This window comes from Epinephelus moara, chromosome 1 (assembly GCF_006386435.1).
Source record: "Epinephelus moara isolate mb chromosome 1, YSFRI_EMoa_1.0, whole genome shotgun sequence".
NCBI classification, from domain to species: Eukaryota; Metazoa; Chordata; class Actinopteri; order Perciformes; family Serranidae; genus Epinephelus; species Epinephelus moara.
The window spans coordinates 23,833,338-23,853,399 of NC_065506.1; the positions used below are offsets into that span (position 1 = coordinate 23,833,338).

At 42.7% G+C, this 20,062-nt stretch overlaps 2 long non-coding RNA genes across 4 annotated transcripts in view; one reads left to right on the plus strand and one right to left on the minus strand.

Moving 5' to 3' along the window:
• Positions 1-20,062, minus strand: part of LOC126396133 (uncharacterized) — a 91,327-nt gene that overhangs the window by 15,808 nt on the left and 55,457 nt on the right. For all 3 annotated transcript variants that reach the window (XR_007570534.1, XR_007570533.1, XR_007570535.1), the window contains exon 3: positions 10,098-10,170. This is a non-coding gene — a long non-coding RNA (uncharacterized LOC126396133). The remainder of the gene's footprint in view (positions 1-10,097; positions 10,171-20,062) is intronic.
• LOC126396126 (uncharacterized) lies at positions 6,031-7,405 on the plus strand. Its single transcript, XR_007570532.1, has 2 exons — positions 6,031-6,338; positions 6,605-7,405. It is a non-coding gene; the product is annotated as an uncharacterized LOC126396126 (long non-coding RNA).

Genomic DNA, 20,062 nt, shown 5'->3' on the forward strand with positions numbered 1-20,062 from the left:
CTGACCTCAAAATTTCAACAAAGGTAGTTAGTCTTGATTTATGCATGCTTCAGTTTAGGATGAAGAGAGCAGGACACAGTAGCAAAGCAATTAATTTTGATGCTGAAAACATTATTAATGGTAATGTTTAAAACATCAAAGCCCCGGCTGACAGAGACACAGCATCTCCACTCTGACAAGATGGAACAGATGAGCTCAGTTGAGTCAGTCAAGGTGAGGCACAGGGGAAAATGTAATTTGTCTATCCGTTGATTTTCATTGAGATTTCCTGCAGAGGCTGTAGTTTACAGCAGGTTAAACTTGTATAACTTGTGTCTGCTGTATAGTAGGACAGGCCACTGTATGAGGGGAAGAGTCTATGCTCTGTCACTGGCTTGTGTATCTGTCTATGTGCCACAAATGCATCATGCTTTGGATTGTTTTTAGAAGAAAAGTGAAGCATATTGTCAGCATGGGGGAGGAGCCAGGAGTTGCTCTTTAAGGCCTAGATGAGCCTGGTCTCACTCCAAAGTCGTCAAAGTCTGGCACTTGGGCAGTGACTTGCAGCGTCAGAAACTAGGACAAGGACAAGGACGAAAGTTTAGGTGGCTAAAGTCAGAGTTGGGCGAGCAGGAGGGATGGTGGATGGGTCCAGCAAACATTGACTTTCACCCGAGACAGTGGTGTTCGCATTCCATAAGATTCTAAAGCCAAACCCTACTGGTCACACCTCCAGCCTGGCAAATCGGATTTGCCAGGCTGGTCACACCTCCGGGATACTACCAGCTGATAAAGACACGTCATGACGCACGTCAGATGACGCTTCTGAAGAAGACTGCAGTGACAGTCGAAACATGTCAAGGTAAACTACATCTCCTTAAAAACTCATTGTCTGAAAAAAAAAGAAACCTTTCTTCACTGAAACCAAACTACCATCGAGGAGCTAGTGGTGATAAAGGCCGACTGTTGCGCTGCCTCATGTGGCCTTTGTGTCAACCAAGAAGTTGCAATGAACACAACACACAAACTACATCTGAAGACCAATAGATGGATGGATGTTTTCGGCATCAAAATAGAGAAACCAGAAGACCAACAGGATGGATCCAAGACACTAGTTAGCCAATTAGCACATCAACAACACAACCTGATGTTGAAGGAACAAATGAAATTTGTTGTGCACTAATGACAAACAACACAAACAATTACAAACCATTTCTGCTAAAGAGCTCAATGGCTAAAAAAATAATCTTACCTTGAATAACAAGTTTGTTTCAGTCTTATGCCCTTTTGACTTTAGCCATTTGTTTGCTTTCCTCACTTCCAGTTTTCTTCTCATGCACAAAGCTGAACTACCAATCAAAGTGATGTCATTCACCAACCGGTTCTGCCATCCCTGACATTCATTCAACATGCTGTATCAGCCGGAAAAACCCGACAAGGGCTGACTAGTGCCAACAGTGCGGAACACGCCGCTAAAACTAGGGCGACGGATGCTCATCAATGGCTGACCATTTGTCCGGTGTGTCAGGACCCCCAAGACTGAAGGACTGAATTTTACCACTCAGTACCAGCTTTGACATGGGATGCAGGGTACAACAGTGAACACACCATCTGTGGGAATGTATAAATCTTAAGTTCATAATGACCGAGGGGCCAGTGAAGAAGCCCCTCCTCTATCTGCATGGACTCCTCACTGTAGCTTTGGGCAAGGGGATAAAGCTTCTCTCACTCCCACATATTCATTTACCCCCCACCATCACACCAATTGAACCAAGGAGTCTGGGGGAGCCACATTGATATTCACTACACATCTCCATCCCCCAGCCACAACCATCCCCACTGGAAACATTATTTCATTACATATATTATGCATTCAGCATAAGGGAGTTGGTGAATGTGCAGTGTGCAGATGTGTGTGTGTGGGCGAGCTCAGATGTTTCCTTCTATGTATACATGGCTGTGACAAGCCTGTTGTAAAAAGAGTTTTAAAGAGGGTGTAGAAAGATATAACGCCTCAGGGGTCCAGTGTTAATGGTACTTAGTTTACTTTGGGAGCGAGAAGACAAAATATTTATTTCGTAGTTTTGTGTCAACATTATAAAAGTGATTTTGCAATTTTTTACTATGCAGAGGGACAATGTTTCCTGCAGAGTTTGCATGAATTTTCTCAGTCCATCTGAGTGTGTGCATCCACATGTGGATGTTTGCTGTGTCTCATGCAGAACAGGAGATAAAAAAGATACAGAAAGAGAAGAGAACAGAATAAAAGACCAGAAAGAGATGAAGATCGAGGCAGACAGACAGATCTTTCATATGGCCCACTGCTCTTTGGGCCCTGGTCCAGATGTCACAAGAGCAGTTTTTATTTGTTAATGTCTTGTTTTAAAAGCCCTCTTAAAAGTGGCCTGCCGCCTTTCCCTTAAGTCTTTAAGTGGCTCAACACAAGACACTCTTGTCTGATCCGAACTGGAATCAATTTGGAAAAGAAACCATTTCACCTCTGATTAAGCACTGCTCTGTCTCTGCTGTGGCATGCTGACCTTTCCAGAGGTCTGTCTTGTGCTGCTAGGAAGGGCCAGCCAGATGATATGCTGGGCTAATTAGACTGATTGACGTCAGAAGGCAGGGCCCGAGAATGGCTTATGTTTGAACCCTCAGCCATTTGTGAGGACTCACAACCCTATCTCTGTCAGAGGCCTTCTGAGTCTCGCAAGTCAGATTCAATGTCTCTTTTTACAATTATCCCATCATGCTTTTCCCTTTCATTGTCTCACATTCATATATCAATTAGCTTTTGCCCTCTGCCTTCAGGGCCAATCAAAAATGTGATGCCTGCTCAGTGTCTTATGATACAGTGAGCCTGGTGTCCTTTGCTTTGTGTTATCATTGTGTATGTTCAAACATTAATTATTCTCATTTTGGGGCCGAAGTGTGGAGACAGCACTCATACATGTCATACTCAGGCCTGTCAGCCATTTTGCCAAATTCTGCCTGCCTTGTCATCTTTGAAATGGCTGCATCTAGTGTGATCTGTGTGATCGCCACCTTCCGTCTCTGTATTCCTCATCAATTCCTTCATCTCTCACCCTTTACTACAGCAACGTAGCGCCAGTCCAACATCTGTATGTATCATGGGCTTGTGTAACATATAAACCATGGAAGTCCCTAGAGCTATAAAATGTTGCAAACCCAGAACGCCTTTAGAAGAGAGATCAGAGGGAAGGAGTCCACCAGAGATCAGAACTCGGTCCAAATTCCAAACACTTTGCCTCATACCCGGAGAAATGTTGCCTACAGAGAGGCCTGGTGGAGAGAAACCTCACCTCCGGTTCAAGCGGATTCCTCTGCCCTTTTATTTGCTCTCGTTTGGCTGCAGGGGGAACGTGCTCCACTCTGACCTGGGGGCACTCATCCAATCAGCTCGCTATCTGCTGCAAGGGCCTCCATAATAGTGACATTTTTCCACCTCGTCAATAAAGTGGTGAAAGCCACCCTCCACCCGCTACTTGACCGTTTAACTTCTTCCTGAAAAGGCCCTTTCTTTCTGTCTGTCTCTGTGTCTGGCTGAAATCAATAAAAGCAGAGCAAGGAAAGAGGCCAATCCAGCGGCTGCATTTACTGGTGGTCTCAACTGCTGTACAAAGAGGATGGCTGGCAGAGAAAAGGATACAGGAGAGCTGACAGCTCGAGTCCTTCTCATTCATACAGCAATGGGAGAAACCCGCTTCTTGTCTACACTGTATGTTGTTGCCCAGTAAGGATATGGAGATTCTGAAAATGCTGAATTTAAAAATCCAGTCATACACAGATACAGCATGCTGCACACAATCTTGTGTATCCTAAGAACAAAACAGAACAAACTTCCATGTTTGCACACAGACTAAAGACTACAATCATATGCAACAAAACTGGCTAAAAAAACCTCTAATGATCATTGCTTGCCATGACTCATTTAGCAGCTGCATTCACACATCACCACATGTCTGCAGTGATTGACATAATGGCATCAGAGTGAGAACAAAATGTCTTCCAATGAAGGAGCGGGAGGGAGAAAATGAGAGAGATGGGTTACATCTATGCCCGTGCTGAAATGAGTGCAGCGCTTTGTTTGGTTATGCTGTCTGAGCTGAAATTGATTACTGTGAGAAGCATGCACCAAAGAGCCCCTGCATTCAGATGAAATAAATAACACACTCTCTTAGAGATGGGAGGGTATGTGGACGAAGGAACAGAAGGTGAAAAATGGGATAGGGGAGGAGGGAAGAAACAAAGATGGATGAGGTCAAAATGAATTTACAAGGGGATAAAAAAGCAGAGATGAAAAGGAAAAGGAAGGAAATGACTAAAGGTGGGATACTGAATGTCATGTCTCCAGTCTAGTGCAGCACGAAAGAGAGACAGCCTGGAAGACATCTGGAGTAGTCGAGGATAACAGCCACACACCACTCCCCAACCACAGACAACATGATGAGGGATTAAACTTCATTACAACATGTTATGGTAATGAATGGGCTGTGGCCAGTTCTGGATGTGTTAGAGTAATTACCACACTTCGGCGCATGTGTGAGTGACACTTCCTACACATGTCTGTCTGTGTGTGTACATGTGTGCTGATCATTTTTCTGGGGCTACAAATTTAGTGAAAAACCAGGAGGTCCTCTCCACCATGCGCCAAGCAGAGGCAACTGCTGCAGCTAATTAAAAGAATGCAACACTCAGCTACTGTCATATGGATCATCTCCCATAATTAGCTTAACACTGTTCTTTAATAGGAGATGGGCTGGGGTAGGCTCAGACGTTGTGGTTTGGGCCAGTGTCTGGGATTCTGAGTCTATGGTAGGTGCCAGAAAGGGAGGGGGACAGACAAAGCCACGCACCCCGGAGGGGTGAGGTTGACTCTAGGTCACAGAGGCTGCCTGGCCTTATGGCTGACAGATGTTAGTCTGGTTCAACAAGAGTTGTGATTCTGGAAAAAGTTACACCACACTGTGCTCCACGCTGCAATTATCTCCTCTGTGTAAAGAAACATCTCATACATCATCACTCAGCAAGACATAAGCAAGAGCCCCTCCCTGGATTACAAAGCCTTTGATACACCATGTCACTTGAATCTGCTTGAATCTAGTTGTGCTGCACTTTCTTATTCCAGTGTTTGAGCTGGCCGGCCTGTCGGCAGCATTCCCAAGTGGAGCAACAGTGTGCCTGCTGTGGTTGGTGTGCTGCTGCTAAAGTTGCTAATGATCCCCACAATGGAGTAGCAAAGACTGGAGCTGAGTCATTTCATTTACAGTAATCTTCAAAGTGTGAGAGTCAAGAGGGAGGCAAGGGTGAGAGCCAAGGGGGAAGGCCTGTCCCCAGACTGCTCTCTTTTCCCTCATGACAGTACAGCAGGGACATGCTGTGGATAGGTGTTCCTCTGCACATTGCCAGCCTATGAGTTTCCCTATAGTTGTTCATGCTGGGATCCATGGTGTGTGTTTGTGTGTTGGTCTGTTGGTGTGTGAAACAAAGGCAAGGTTTGTGAGGTGACCGTTTCCCGCAATTGGCATGTGGATATGTGGTCGGCAAGCACGGTGGCGGCATTAAGGAGAAAGAGTGTTTTCCCGCTAAGATAAGGGAGAAAGGGGAAATGAAATGACAGTAGATCATTAGACTGGGATCGCCTGCAGCTTGCTAATTTATGCAAATTAATTTCTTGGCTGATGTGAGAGGGAGCGGGTGACACTGCTTGGCGAGCAGTCAACACCGAGCGGCGATAAGGTTAAACTGCTGCACTCTGCTTTGGTGGTCTGCAAAGTTTAGAGGCGTAAGCCAGGGAGAGCTGTGGTATACCAAGCAACAATGACAAAGAAACGCACACTATGCCAGCCCTCTTCCTGGCAAGGCGGGTAGACAGGCAGCCAATCAGGTCCGTGCTGGCTCCCTTGTAGGCGAATGGCATGGCATGCTGGCCCTCTCGTCGCCCCGCCTCCCCTCCCCACTGCACTGCAGCTGCCCAGAATGATTTTATAAACATTTTGCCAGTGGATCAATACCTGTATTGATCAACCATTGTGAGAGTGATCCGTCTAAAACCCAGAGCAGCCTAGAGCTCAGAGATGGGAGGAGCGAAAGAGAGAGGCTGCAGAGAGGATGGAGAAAGAGAGAGAGTCTGCAGCCACAGTGAAAGGGAGAAGAGGTACAAGGGAAGAGAAGCGAATCTGAAAGAGAAGCAGACGCAGAGCTGAAGGCAGGTGGGGAGGCAGGTTTTCGGACAACGCTGCCAGGCCACTGGGACTGGGGAGAACCCTATGGTAATTGCGCTCTCATTAAGGGAGGGAGGGTGAGGGCGACTAATGACTGCTGCTTTAAGTATGCGGGTAAGTGACAGATGGAGATATAGTGCGAAGAAATGTGTATGTGTGCAAGAAAGGGGTTGCTTCCCCACACCTGAGGTTGCTAATGCCTGCACTAGTTTGGCCTGCTATGTAGCAAGTCAGGTACATTGTTGCATGTGCATAAGTGTGCATGATTGCATGAGGTTCAAAGGGAAGATGGGGGGCAAATGGTGGGTGATTCAGATGTTTTGCACACAAAAAAATATCTTGCTTTGCTTTTATATTTTGATTTTTTATGTTTTGTCTAGAAAAACAACTCCCTCTGAACAGAACTAGCTGGAGTGTCAGAGATCTGCAGTTTGCCTCGGTGACAACATGGGACAGAGAAGGCCTGAAACGTACTGTGCTCATAACCGGAAATTCCTGGGAAAATCAAACAGTGAAAGATGTAGCTTGCATCCTGGATACAAAGATTCATGGAGGAAGTAACGGGAACATTTCTGATCAAGGCAAAGTTGGATGTATAATCCAACACTGATTTCAAGCTCCAAGATGGTGATGTAAACTGTGGCAAATAACAGGTTGTTGCAGTTTTGAAATGGTGGATAAAGCTAGCTTTGGGATGTTTTCTGACAGTTTGTTGGATTGGATTTAATTTTTATTATATTTTGTTGGAATTTTACTGACCAGACGACTGACTGGACCACTAAACAGCGATGAATGTTCGATTCAAGGCCCCAAGCTGCGCTGCGCTGGAGGAGGAGTAGTCAAAAGGCGTCTGGGATCACCCCCCCCCAATGCTAAAGGGAAATCGAGTTTCCATTGATTGATTTTAAATGTGACTTCCATGTGCATAATTGTGGATTTGAGGGAAGATGTATTTCTCCAAACTGTGGGGGAGTACCTTGATGCTCATAAACCCACAATGCGCTGGAGATCTAGTGTGGGAACACTGAGAATAAAAGGCCTAAAACCTACAGGTTCAATCTCCTGTGAACATGTAGTTGATTTAAAAGAATGAACATTCTGTGCCAAGGACAAGAAGCGCCCACATACAGTTTTGTTAAATAAACTATGAAACAAATTAAATATTATTGTGTGGTACACAATGCTCATGGCTCTAAGTGTGTGTGGCAGTATATATCCTTGGCTGTGTCCCAGTTCCACATTGTACACTAATACAGTGAGAATGCACTGTATATGTTGAGGAGAATACTGTTGTGACAGTTGTTATACAAGAAACTAATGACAGGAAATGATGCAAGATGGTCACCAATAGACCTCAATTACACTGTGGAACCCGACTGACATTTTCAAATTAGGAGAAAATAACATGAATGCACAATGTTTTCCAAAGACTTAATTAATTTATTCTCTCTCATCACCATCCACACACCACACTGCCAAAATCTGCCAAATTTGGAATGTATCATCTATGAATGTACGCTCTATTTACACATTTCATCACTTTTCCAAAATAAACATTCAAATAAATTGTAAATTAATAGAAATTGTGAAATTGGGACACAGCACTTGAGTGTCATGTTCTCGTACTTTACTTGAGCTAAACTCTTTAGACAAATGTAGCTCAGGTACAGTATAAGTAATGGTGATCAGGGAGACTCGAATGGTTTTTAAGTGTAGAGAGGAAGATAAACATCACAGTACAAGCTTGCCTTCATTAAAGTTAAGTTAAACATACACAGCACATAGATAATGAGTTCACTGCAGCAACAGTAATTTTTCTCAATGCCAGAATAGGTGTTTGCATTGTACTGCAAACCATGTCACATTTGTATGTTTTATATGTTAGGTTTGTACGTTATATAGGTAATACACACTGTATGTTACATCTGTAGGTTTCAATTTTCAATGTTTTGTGGCCGACATGTTAAAAATAACCCCTTTTGTTGTTTGTTGGTCTCAAACAGTGGTCTGCTGCAGTCTGATGCTTGGCAGCCATCTTGCTAAGCTGAACTACGTCACTGTAGAATTGTTAATATGATACATATGAAACAAACAAATGTAACATATTATTGGTTTGCAGTACAATACCAATATTTTATTGTGGTGACTAGGCTGTTTTTCTCATTATCACTGACTGGTAAACTATGTTGAGTTTATCAGTTGCAGAAGGATAAATAGAGTTCACAGACAGAAAAAAAATATGAGAAAAGCCAGTGGTCACAGGTCTGACATCAGATTCAGATTTATGAAACAACCAAATCGGATGTGGGTAAATATTCACCAATGTGCACATTTATTAAAGACAAACCTTTATACTCTAAACATGCTGATGGAGTTTGAAGCTCCCAGTTAGCTGGATGAAAATGTGTCTCAACTGTGAAAGGAGGGACTAGAACTGTTCATTTTCTTAACAGAAACCAAGTGGCAATACAATTAATGCTTATGAACAGCACTACCTGCAATACCTACGCTGTGCTAAACCAGTTTGTGCCTTGGATGAACCCAGCTGAAGTCTTGCAAATTCAAGCCAATGGTTCACAGTGTAACATAATGTAAATGCTAAATATGGCTGCCAGTCCTCTCAGCCATGCTCTTGTTTGTTTTGAGCTGATATCTTGACTTGAGTGTGATTATTATTTACAGCCAGTATATGTGGATATATCAAAGATATCAAGAAATAAGTCATTTTTTTCCCATTAGGACAAATAACCAAAGTGCTGCATAGCTTTAAACACTCAATGGTTTGTGCTAATATTGGTGCCTTACCATTGTCTACATCAGTTTAATTTCAGTGAGATAAACACTCTTAACTGTTATCACCTTACACAAAGAGTTAATTCATGTGCTATCAAAGCAGCGCTGAGACACTGAATCATTTCCTTGTTTCCTTTCATCGTTTTTGTTTGATTCCTACTCTCAAAAACAAACCCTTGGATGAATGCCAAGCCATAAATTAGGATCTTCATTAGACACATCAAATCTAAATTACTATTCAATTAACAGGCCAGTCAACCTGAACTAATCAACCAATTAGGCCGTGTGTGTTCACAGAAAAGCTAACAAAAGCACACGAGTCCCCTGGGAAAGCAGTAAAACACTGCAGAAGAGTGACAGTGCAAATGAGAAGCCACTGGTTCAGGAGAGAAAAGGGAGGATCAGAGAGTGGCAGAGGAGAAAACGTGACTCTGAGATCACATCACTATTCACCCCCTGTCAGTTTTTGGGAAATGAAACTTCAAGTTACGAGAAATAATTAAAACTGAGACAAAGAAAAGGGCAAAACAAAAGAATTTATAAGAGCTTTGATCAATTTGCATTGTAAATGGGTATACTGTTTTCAGGTTAATGTTTGTGACCAATCTTTTTATGCTAATGGGTTTTGATTGAAAGGCGTATAATTCCTCTGATCATAACTCATATTGTGTGAAAGCATCTGCTGGCACTGTTGCAAACTGAATAAACACTGGCCGGGCTCACCACTAATAAAGCTAAACAGGTTGTTGAGCTTAATTCTATTAAGGAAACTGTATCAAACCAGGTAATTAAAATCTTTGATTATGATGAAATGGCACAAAATGTAAATTTTGTCTTTATATATGATATTTTCTGCAGATCAGACAGAATATGAGCAGTGACTGTACTGCTTGAGTTTCTTTGTGCAGGATAGAAATTCGCATTTACCAGCTCTGAATGAAGACTAGTTTGAAATCTTGTCACATAATGTTGTCTGCAGTTTATGGCACTCATCTTTGGTGAGTGCTGTGGCAGAGTGAAAGGCTTTGTGATGCCCCATTCAGTGAGGCAGGGCTGCTGGGACGTCTGTGCTGAACATACCTTTGGGCCACAGGAGATCTGGTAGGCAGCACAGGCTGATCAAACGTGTTCTTTACACAGACCAGAATGCAACCTAAGAGGGAAACAAAGACACACACGTTACATATAGACACTTATATACATACAGAGTAAAGCTGGACTGACGCTGGATTATTCTTTACGCTGTTACTGATATTTGATATGTTTAAAAAATATCATTTAAAAAAACAGAAACAAACAAACTCAATATAAATCCCGTAGACGTGTTTTTTTTCTTATTGTGACCGAGATACAGTCAGAGCGGGGACATCTCTCCCCCTTCCCACCCTCACATCTAAAGGTCTGGGATCTGATGGCGCTCCAGTACAGGCCAAAGGGGGTTGTAAAGAGGAGAACACCATTATTGTACTAGTAAATGTCAGAACAACCCCGTCTAATTGTGCCATTACTAATTCATGTTTATTAATGCAGTGATGTATGATGGCTCCACAGACAGACTGAGCTTGTCTGTGCCTGTCATGTATGGCTTATTCTTTGCCAGTGAGGGCTGCAGGGAGCGTGTTAGGAACCGGGTGGTGGATGCGGTGGGTGTGGGGCATATGGTGCACGTAGTGACAGTGCCAAGTGGTGTGTGACTTTAACATGAAGGCAGAGGGGGTGAGGGAGTTGACTGATGGTGCTGGTGTCTTCTGCTGGCCGGGTGCCAGGGCCCCTGGTCCCCTGTGCCCCAGCCCCTCACTACCCCAGAGCCTCTGGGCAAGTACCACAGTTATTGTTTTCACTGCCAAGCAATTAGCGGCACTTAAGATTTATTTAGTCATGCTCTAATGTGTGGTAATTAGCTTGGGGCCCAAACAAGCCCCTTCATCCCATCACCTTGTCGCTCGCATCAGCGCAATGCATCAGCAGGAGACAGTGAGGGAATGTGAGAGAGGAAGCAGGAGGTACAGAGGGTGGGGATCGTGTCGGGGGGAGGTGGAGCACAGCTAGAAGGATTACAAGAGCACCAGTCCAGCTCTGTGGATCAGCACTTTTTAAGAGATCTTCAGGGGCCTGTTGGCTGAACGCATAGCAGGAGGAAAGGGCAAATACAGCCCAGTTACACTTTTATAGAATGCTTTGTGGAAAAACACCCCTGACACACACCTCGGTCTGGCAGCTCGGTTTGTCATATGGCCCAGGGGGCTCCGCTGGCCTATCACATGACCATTGTAATGACCTTAAAGGGCAGCCTCCTCAACAAGCTCAGGCCACTCCCACTGGCTGGACTGCTCTTTGGGAAATGCAGTTTGGGTCACTGCATAATGAGTGATGCACCCTACGGCTGGAATAAAAAAAGAAAAAGAAAAAAAACACCATGTAGAAACGAGGCCAAAGAGATTATGCAAAAGCTGCCAAGAAGGGTAAAACAAAACCAAAAAATGTCAGCCAAATGCTAGTATATCTACTGTTCTTGTTTCATAACGCTTTTGGGAATTAACATAATAAAACACATGATATGAATTTTCAGATTACATCACAAATTTGTTGTAGGTGTCACCTCTATTAAGAGACAGAAGCTGTGCAATAATAGATTTATTTTTTGTTAATGTGTTATGGTTTAAGCCAGTGCTTTGGTAATATGATTGTATGCATCCTCTAGGCTGTGTGCACTCACAAACCGGGCTCTATGGTCGATCTCACATGTGTCAGCTATAGTTTGGTCCTCAGTACATTCACATACCAGCTAGTGGTGATTTTCTAACCACTGTGGTTAAGGCATGAATTAAATATAACATTCAATGAACAACACCAGGCTATACAGAAGGCTGGAGGCAAACAATCATCTACTCCACCTTAGTGACATCCCCCCACATCTCCATTGAAGCACGTACAAAATAAAGAACGACTGCACTTTTTGAATAAGAATATACGCAGTCTTGAGAACTGAGGAGTATCAATGCGTAGAGTGTTATAACTTACAGCTTCTACTTCAGCAAGAAATACTTTCCTTTTTAAAACACAATGCAGAGTGCTGCAGCAGAAGCTCACTGAATACATGTGAGCAGATGAAGGTCAAAGGCAGGTTCAACTGCATATGCACATCTTATACATATTCATAAACAAAACCCATCAATCTTTGCTGGTTGGAGGGGGTGGGAGAACATTTGAAAAACTACATATTAAAAACAGCATGTGGGAAACTATACAGCACATGCCTTTGATCATTAAAAAAACACAGCAAAAAAAAACTGCTGATGCAGGAAATCAGAGTAGCCATTTTTGTGTTTAGTGTTTGACTGGTGGATGCACTCTAATCATTTCAGAACTGGGCCTCCTCATGGAACTATCACCTAAAATTGCTATGCAGTCTGGAAGGGTGGTGCTATAAATGAAATATCACTTTCCATTTTATCTCCAGGGGCAGCGTGATGCTCCGAACCAATCAAAACCTCACAAGCCAACCCTTGACCTTTTTCATCTCAATATGACTACCATTATCTTGCAGAAAATTAGAAGCGTCTTGCTATTGTTCAGTAGCGACAGGGGGTGGAGGTTATTTAAAGATAAATGCTCCAGTGTTCATGATACATGTGGCAATCACACACCACCAACACGGAGCAGAGGGGAAACATGTCTGCTAACGCCGTGTGGCTGCATGAGCGCACATGCGCGCATATGAGGTCATGTGTAAATGGATTCGTGTTGATTGTCCGGTGCTGATGTAGTTACGTGTTCGCCTAGTAAACCTGTCTGACGGTGTTGGGCAAGCAGGTTTCAGTGAATGCTTTAGCATTATTATGTGAGTAGTAAAATGAACTGGTTTAATGCACTATTTACAGCCCAAATTTTGAAAGGGAAGCCACATGATTATACAGCCTTGATTTCAGCGGTCTCCATAGGCAACTGGATCCCTGCTGGCTGTCTTATAAACATGAGTAGTGAGAGGGATAATATCCTCCTGGTAACAAAGCCATTAGGTGACGAATGTGAATAGAGCTGATGTAGGACTGAAATGACATGACAACGTGATGCTGTGGGTGTGAAAACTAGCTGAGCATCCGTTAGCCTTTTAGCACACTCTCCCACAGAGGTACACACACAGCACTCGTACAAGTCACACACACATATGACAAAGATACTTGGGAACACTGCACGGTTCAAGAAGCTATTTCATCTCTTTCATGTGCCAGTCTAAGCAATATTTTTGAGAATGAACGATATATTTAAATTTTGAAACCCAAGAAGCTTTAATCGGGTTTATATGTTTAGATGATAGCAGGGACATTCACTCAAAACAAAGTTACAGCTGTATTTTAATAGGTAAAAAATCACAATCAAAATACTCACTCCAGCATTTTTAAAAACAAGCTTTCAGTGGCTGACATTTTTGTCTTTCAGCCTATCCCTAAAATAATTTATTTACTGGTTAAATATGAGCATGAATATCCAAATAAAATTAATTTTAACAAAAGCTTTGCTGACAATCCTGTATATTCTGTGGCAGGCACATTGTCCTTGTTCTCACGTAGATCGAACCTGAGCAGTAGGTACAACTACAGAAAATCTTCTAACTTTCTTGGCTACTCTTAAAAGTACTAAATCATCAAAAGTTTATAAAAATGTTCAGAAAAAAAGCTAAAATATTTAAGCATATAAAGAAATAACCTTGGAGTACAAATCCTCTGTAAACTGTTGCACTGAAGCAACTGTTTGACAAACGCATTGGGTTAGAAATGATATATATTTAAATATATTTAAAACATGCTGCACTGGACTCCTAGTATTTAAAAAATACCTCAGATATTTTGTTCTGATTGTCTATTGTTTTGGGTTTAAATCTGAAATCATGAGAGAAAGTCTGTCACTATTTATTCTCATAATCAGAGCAATATAATCAGGACAGAAGACAGTGTCAGAAACCACGATACCAATTTCTGTGGTCCTCTCATATTTTGGTAGTTTTCGCTGCCCTAACAATGGCAGGATGAATATTAAACAATATGTTAAATGTGCACTGTTAGGGGCAAGAATAAAAAGGACCATGAATTTGCAGTGGTTCTGCTGAAGGACTTGCAAATGTCATAAAACAGCAGGAAATCAGCAGTTGTATCCAACATATGTCAATAGCAGGATATGCTTCCTAAATAAATGAATATATAATATTTTTGTTCTTTTTCCACTTCCAACATTAGTTATTATCTATTATGATGCATGCATAATGTTACAGAGGGTCACAGGATAGTTCTGCTTTAAATGTTATATTTCCATGATTGGTTCATTCTCTCCATTTCCTGTTCATTGTGTGCCAGCAAACTCCATTGTCTGTGCGTAGGTTCTGCTCGGCCCTCAGAGGGGCCATCCCTAGGGAGCGCTGCATCTTTTATTAATCAGGGGCGCTGCGCCACAGCCCCGCTTATCTAATTTAGCAGCCCGCCTCAGATACAACTATGTTGGGCTTGGTGTGGAGAGAAGGGACAGGGGTGTGGGGGTGCAGTTGGGTGTAGATAGGATGGGGGTTGGGGTGCCTTCCTTCGGTTTTTCCATATTGTGGGTGATGCAGGGTGGGGCGGGGGGGCTGTGAGGGAGCGGGGGGAGACAGAAGGGAGGTAGCGACTTATGAGACACCTCGTCACCAAGTTTTAGGACTGAATCACAATACAGCAAATTACCTTCTGCTGACAAGAAAAAAAATGAGCATGGCCCCCATATGAAAAAAATAGGATTGTCAGGAAGAGGTGACACATTGATTGCTTAGTATGCGCATCCAGAAGGCTGGGGTTCAGCGGCGTCCTCCCTATATATATGTAGAAGAGGTGCAGCAGTGCACAGCACAGCCATGAGGGGGAATGAGAAATTGAAATGCCATGTTAGATTGGAGTCCTTTCCTCAAGCCAATCTCTCCGGTCTAGCCCATTCTAGCCCATATTAGACCACCATATCATAGTACATGTGTGTGTTGTGGCGAACGTCCATGTTTCTATACATACCATCCACTACTGAAGAGAAAACAGTTTGGCGTTCACTAACATTACATTGTGCTGGAGGGTATACAGTATCTGTTGTACTGATTTTAAAAACAAAACATAAAGGCCCGGTGACACAAACAAAATACACAAGCATAACCTGGTCTCTAGGTGTTTTATCCTTCTTCTCTGGTCGTCCCTCCTCCCCCTTCTCTCTCATCTGTGTCATAGCTCAGATGAATCAGTGTCATCGGTGTTGAGAGCACTTACTGTCAACCCTGGCGCCCCGGGCTACAGCACTGATGGACACAAACTATAAAATATCAGCCCCCTGGGGAGACATCGCTCAAGCACTGCCCCATAGCCCCGAGGGGGTGTGATCTGGTCAGTGTGTATGTGTTTGTATGAGTGTGGTGAGAGAGCAATGGGGCAATGTGTTTGTCTGTGTATCACTTGTGATGCTGTAAGTATGGTATAGTGAGTGCAATCATGTGGACAGTTTCCACACCATTTGCATGAGAAAGAGGTAAAAGGGAAGCTGATGAAGCGGAAGGATGTTTTTTTCATGTCTGTGCACGACTACCTTCTTGGTTTATATACTTCTTCTTAATAGACTTTAGGAAAAGAAAACATTATAAACGTGACACTGGGCTTTTCTGAACTTTTCCCATTTCTGCGCCACAGTCACAACAATGACCCTCCCCTGGTCCGACTGAACACCTCAACAGAATTCCACAACTCTGTGTATAAGCTCAGCCCCCCTGACAAAAACTACAAGCAGGCAACCGTATGGGAAAACCGCAAATGAATCAATCAATAAAATCAATGGCTCTGTCTGAGGACATGTCCCGCATCAGCTGATAAGTGGTATAACCTCCCCCCTCCTGTTTTAGTGAGACGCAGGGAGGGTATGAAGGGTCTGCATGGTTAGAAATGGAAGAGGGAGAGGAGGCAAATCAGCAAGAGAGGGAGAGAAGAAGCCTTTCAGCCCTCTGATGAAACCCTCCCACCCTCCATTGGTCACCGGGTTGCTATTCCCTTCTTTCAATTCTGCAAGGTCGTGGTTTCTGCTGTACATCTGAGCATGTGTATGGCTGCATTTATGTAAAATATAAGGGACACACCATAGATGCACACACTTATATTTCATGAGATGAAATACCATAGGGAAAAAAACACCAATATACACAAATAAACTTGCCTTTTAACATGCCTTTACCATATTTCCAAATATTGACTATTCATTTACACTGTCTGCAGTCTGTTGCTGCTTGATTTACCTAATAGAAGTATATTAACAAGGCTCCTTTGAGATTCAAGGACAAAGGCATTAACAGGGAAAAAGGAAGGTACAGAACAGTGTATTGTTGCCCAATGGCAATGGGACATATGGCGAGGCTTATGTTGGGTTGTACTATTATGCATTACTCTGTTAGCGGTGGAGGTAAAGGACTTCTTGAGTGGCTTGGAGGAACATATAAATGCAAATAGGTAAAATCAAAGGAAAAGCACAGATTGCTGTTTGTCTTCAATTTTTTTTTTTTTTTTCTATTTTTTTGTTTCTTGTCGTAGTGCCATAATGGAAGAGTCATGAGGCCTACCATAAGAACTGCATGATCAAAAACAGTTATTCTTAGTGTGTGGCAGGTAAATGACAGAAGACAACAAAGGCATCTCTGTTTGATCACATACATTCAAAGAAAAAGATAGGTACCAGTCAATTACAACTGTCATGGGTTTGTTTGTGGACTTTCACTGGCTTGAGCCTGACCAGTACTCACTAGACTGCATTCTAACATACCCATATCCATGTTTAATGAGCAGAAAGCGCCCCACTTATGATCTGATTTGGATAAAACAAATAAGTCTTAGTGGTAATGCAGTACGCCACAACTGTCTTTTGATCTAGCTATGCCCCTGTATGGTAAGGCAGGAAGGGTCAGTTTCCAGAAAGAAAGAAAAAATCAGCAATGTGTGATATAACACAGAAATACCCAATGTTAGCACAGACAATAAATGTTACTTCCAATTGGAGGGATGGGGGCTCTTCCAGAGGGGAGGAGGGCTTCTGCAGACCCCTGTAACAGTCACTTAAGTTAAGCACTAGTCTGCCAGGCCTGCCGCCACACAGTAAAACTCATCTATAATTTGTGATGAGTGTAATGCCATCTCCACTTCATGATTATGTGATATTCTTCACCTCTGCCATAGCCAATGAGGCCAAGAGCTGGCAAGTCTTAATGAGGTGCCTCAGAGTTCAGCTTAGGGGAAGGAGAGGTGGGAAGATGAGTGTATGGAAAGAAAAGGAGGATGAGAGGACGAGGGGTGTGGGCCTTATGCAAGCTGGATAAACTGATAATCACAATACTGAAAAATACATTCAGTTTTGAGTATGTTTTGTGAGGTATCATCTCACTAAACTATGATTGAATATCATGTGCTTTTCCTTATTTTCTGTCATATACCGTAAAACTTCCATTAGTAGTCTGGGCTATTATTTGCTTAAATCACTGAACTCAACAGGCTTATATTTGGGACAGGCCTTTAATTCCTTTCACACAAAATTGTTGCTCAGCAAAGATCAGGAAATACAATCAAATTGTTTATCTAAACAAGTACGAATATTACTTGTATAAAAAATTAGGTTTAAGATAATGTATCAATTATGAATCATTCGATCTAGCTCTGACAGACAGCGCATCAGAAAGAGCAAGAGAGTTACGGCACCTGGAATACCGACATAACACCACTTTATCCTGTTAAAACAATACTCATAACTTGGATTTATTTTTATTAAAAACGCTTTTGATTCTTTTGATCTGAGGACCCTTACGGACTACAGAAATATGAAAAACTTAAAGGGTAATCGAAGAATGGGCACATAATTTCAGGTATCCAAGAAACCTCTTTTATACATCTGAGAACTGATTGACAACCAGACCAGGCCTCTAATTGAGACAGGCCTTAACTTGTCAAAATGTGTAGCCACACCAGGCTAGTAAAAGGGACTGGGTGTTTAATTGGGACTTGAGTTAATTGAATTTTTACGGTATATAATGTTACAATGTTGGATGTTGTTACCAAACATGGACAATGTTTCAAATACTGAGGGAAACATATGTAAAGGTTACCCCTGTGAGCAAAAACCTCAGGCTTCAGACCGTTCTGAATGTATCCAACATTTTCTTTATATAGCCATCCGCTCCAGGCACGCTACTGCAAGTGTTAACATTACATTGTGCACACTGCTACATGTAGCTACATGCTAACGTCAGGCAAACATGTAATCTTAGTTGCTTATGTTATGTTGTGCAGTTGTGAAGATTTTGATTTATAAGTTATTATTGGTGATTTTTCACAGTAGTAAGAGCTGTTATTCTCTGTTATAGTCATTCCCCGGCAGCAATGATGGTGCAGAGATGCCAAGATAAGGAAGACCTGGAAATGCTGACCAATCAGAGCATGGGGGGGCTTTTTCAGGAGGAGGGCTTGACAAACTAGGCGCTAAAACTAAGGGTCTCAGACAGAGGGTGAATACAGGTGTTCCAGCACAGACAGCATGAAGAAAATAAAGTTGTTGTTTTCTTAACATAAAAGCATGTTAGCATATCCTAGTTGAGACCCAAAAATACAAGAATGAACCTGAAAATGAGCATAATAGGCCCCCTTTAAAATCTGTTGAAAATTTAAGACCACACAGCAGATTGCACCGCTCATCCTAATGAGACATGGTCACAATAAAACAGCGAGAGAAAGTCATTAAGTCCTTGCTCAGAGATACAGACCCCCAAAACACTTGTTAAGGGAAGCATGGCATCCTGGTTTTGTCGAGGATTATGTCCACCAAGGAGCTCTCATGAGAGAGCCCCTTAGACTCATTTTCAGCGAAGTGCATTGCTATGCTCTTATGGCTGCTCTCGATGTTATGAATAAGTAAATAACAACATTTTTCCAGTCGTTTAATCTCTGAGCACTGCAATTAGTAAGTCTGTAGTTTGTGCTGCCTTTTTTTCTGCCCTTATTATTGTTATTGAAATGTCACGCTCTTATTTAGCTCAAGGATGAATAATAAATAAGCTATAATTACTGTCTTGAATGAGCCGACGGCTTGGCTGGGTCAATGGTAAAGGGAGACCTACCCCCCCATATACTATCTCTCTCTTCTTCCCCTTCTTCTCCCTCTCTCTCTTTAATTGGATCTTGTAATTAGTTTCTCTGATGGATCTGGGAGGTCTGAGGCATCCTCTACAGCGTTCATTAGTGTTCTTGGAGGAGGGTGCAGCTTTTTAAAAGCTCTGCCTGCTCCGTCCCTCACATGTCATAACACTAGATATGATTCTGCCCAAATACAATAAGAGCACTATTTCCAGCCTGGTTTCAGGTTTGCCTATATACCACCAAAACAAAGTAGCTCAGCACCGTGGGCCTTGAGGGACACGTTAAAGCAACTCCTGGATGACATACATAGAAACGCACTCTTTTTTTTGCCATTAATCTATTTCGGAGAATTTTTCCATAGGTGTGCTCCAGCGAAGAGAATCCGGCGCTCAGTATAAAAAGCCTATGTGATGATGGTGAGCACAGTGAGAGATTTACAGATTCTTATTTCTTTTAAGGAAAGGAAAAGACTCAGGCACATCTAGACAGTGCATTGCTGCAGGTAGCAGAGTGATCTGAAATCTGAAGTAAAATGTCCTTTAGCTTACTATTAGAGAACTGACCAGCCTCTACAAATTCTTTGTTGAGATGCACATGTACTAGACACACACACACACACACACACACACACACACAATGTTCAGACCTATAATATACAACCCCCCTCTAGCACCCCAACACCATTTCCCCCTTTTCCTCTCCACCCTCCGCTGGCCAGGCTACACTAGACATCTCTCCCTAATCAGCAGCCACGTCTCGCTCAGGCTGGTTGCCATAGTAATATGCCGGCTGGTCGACATGGCAACCACTCTGAGGTCCACTATTAAATGAAGAAGAGTGGAGGGAGGGATAGGGAGAATGGAGTTGGGATGAGAGAGAGAG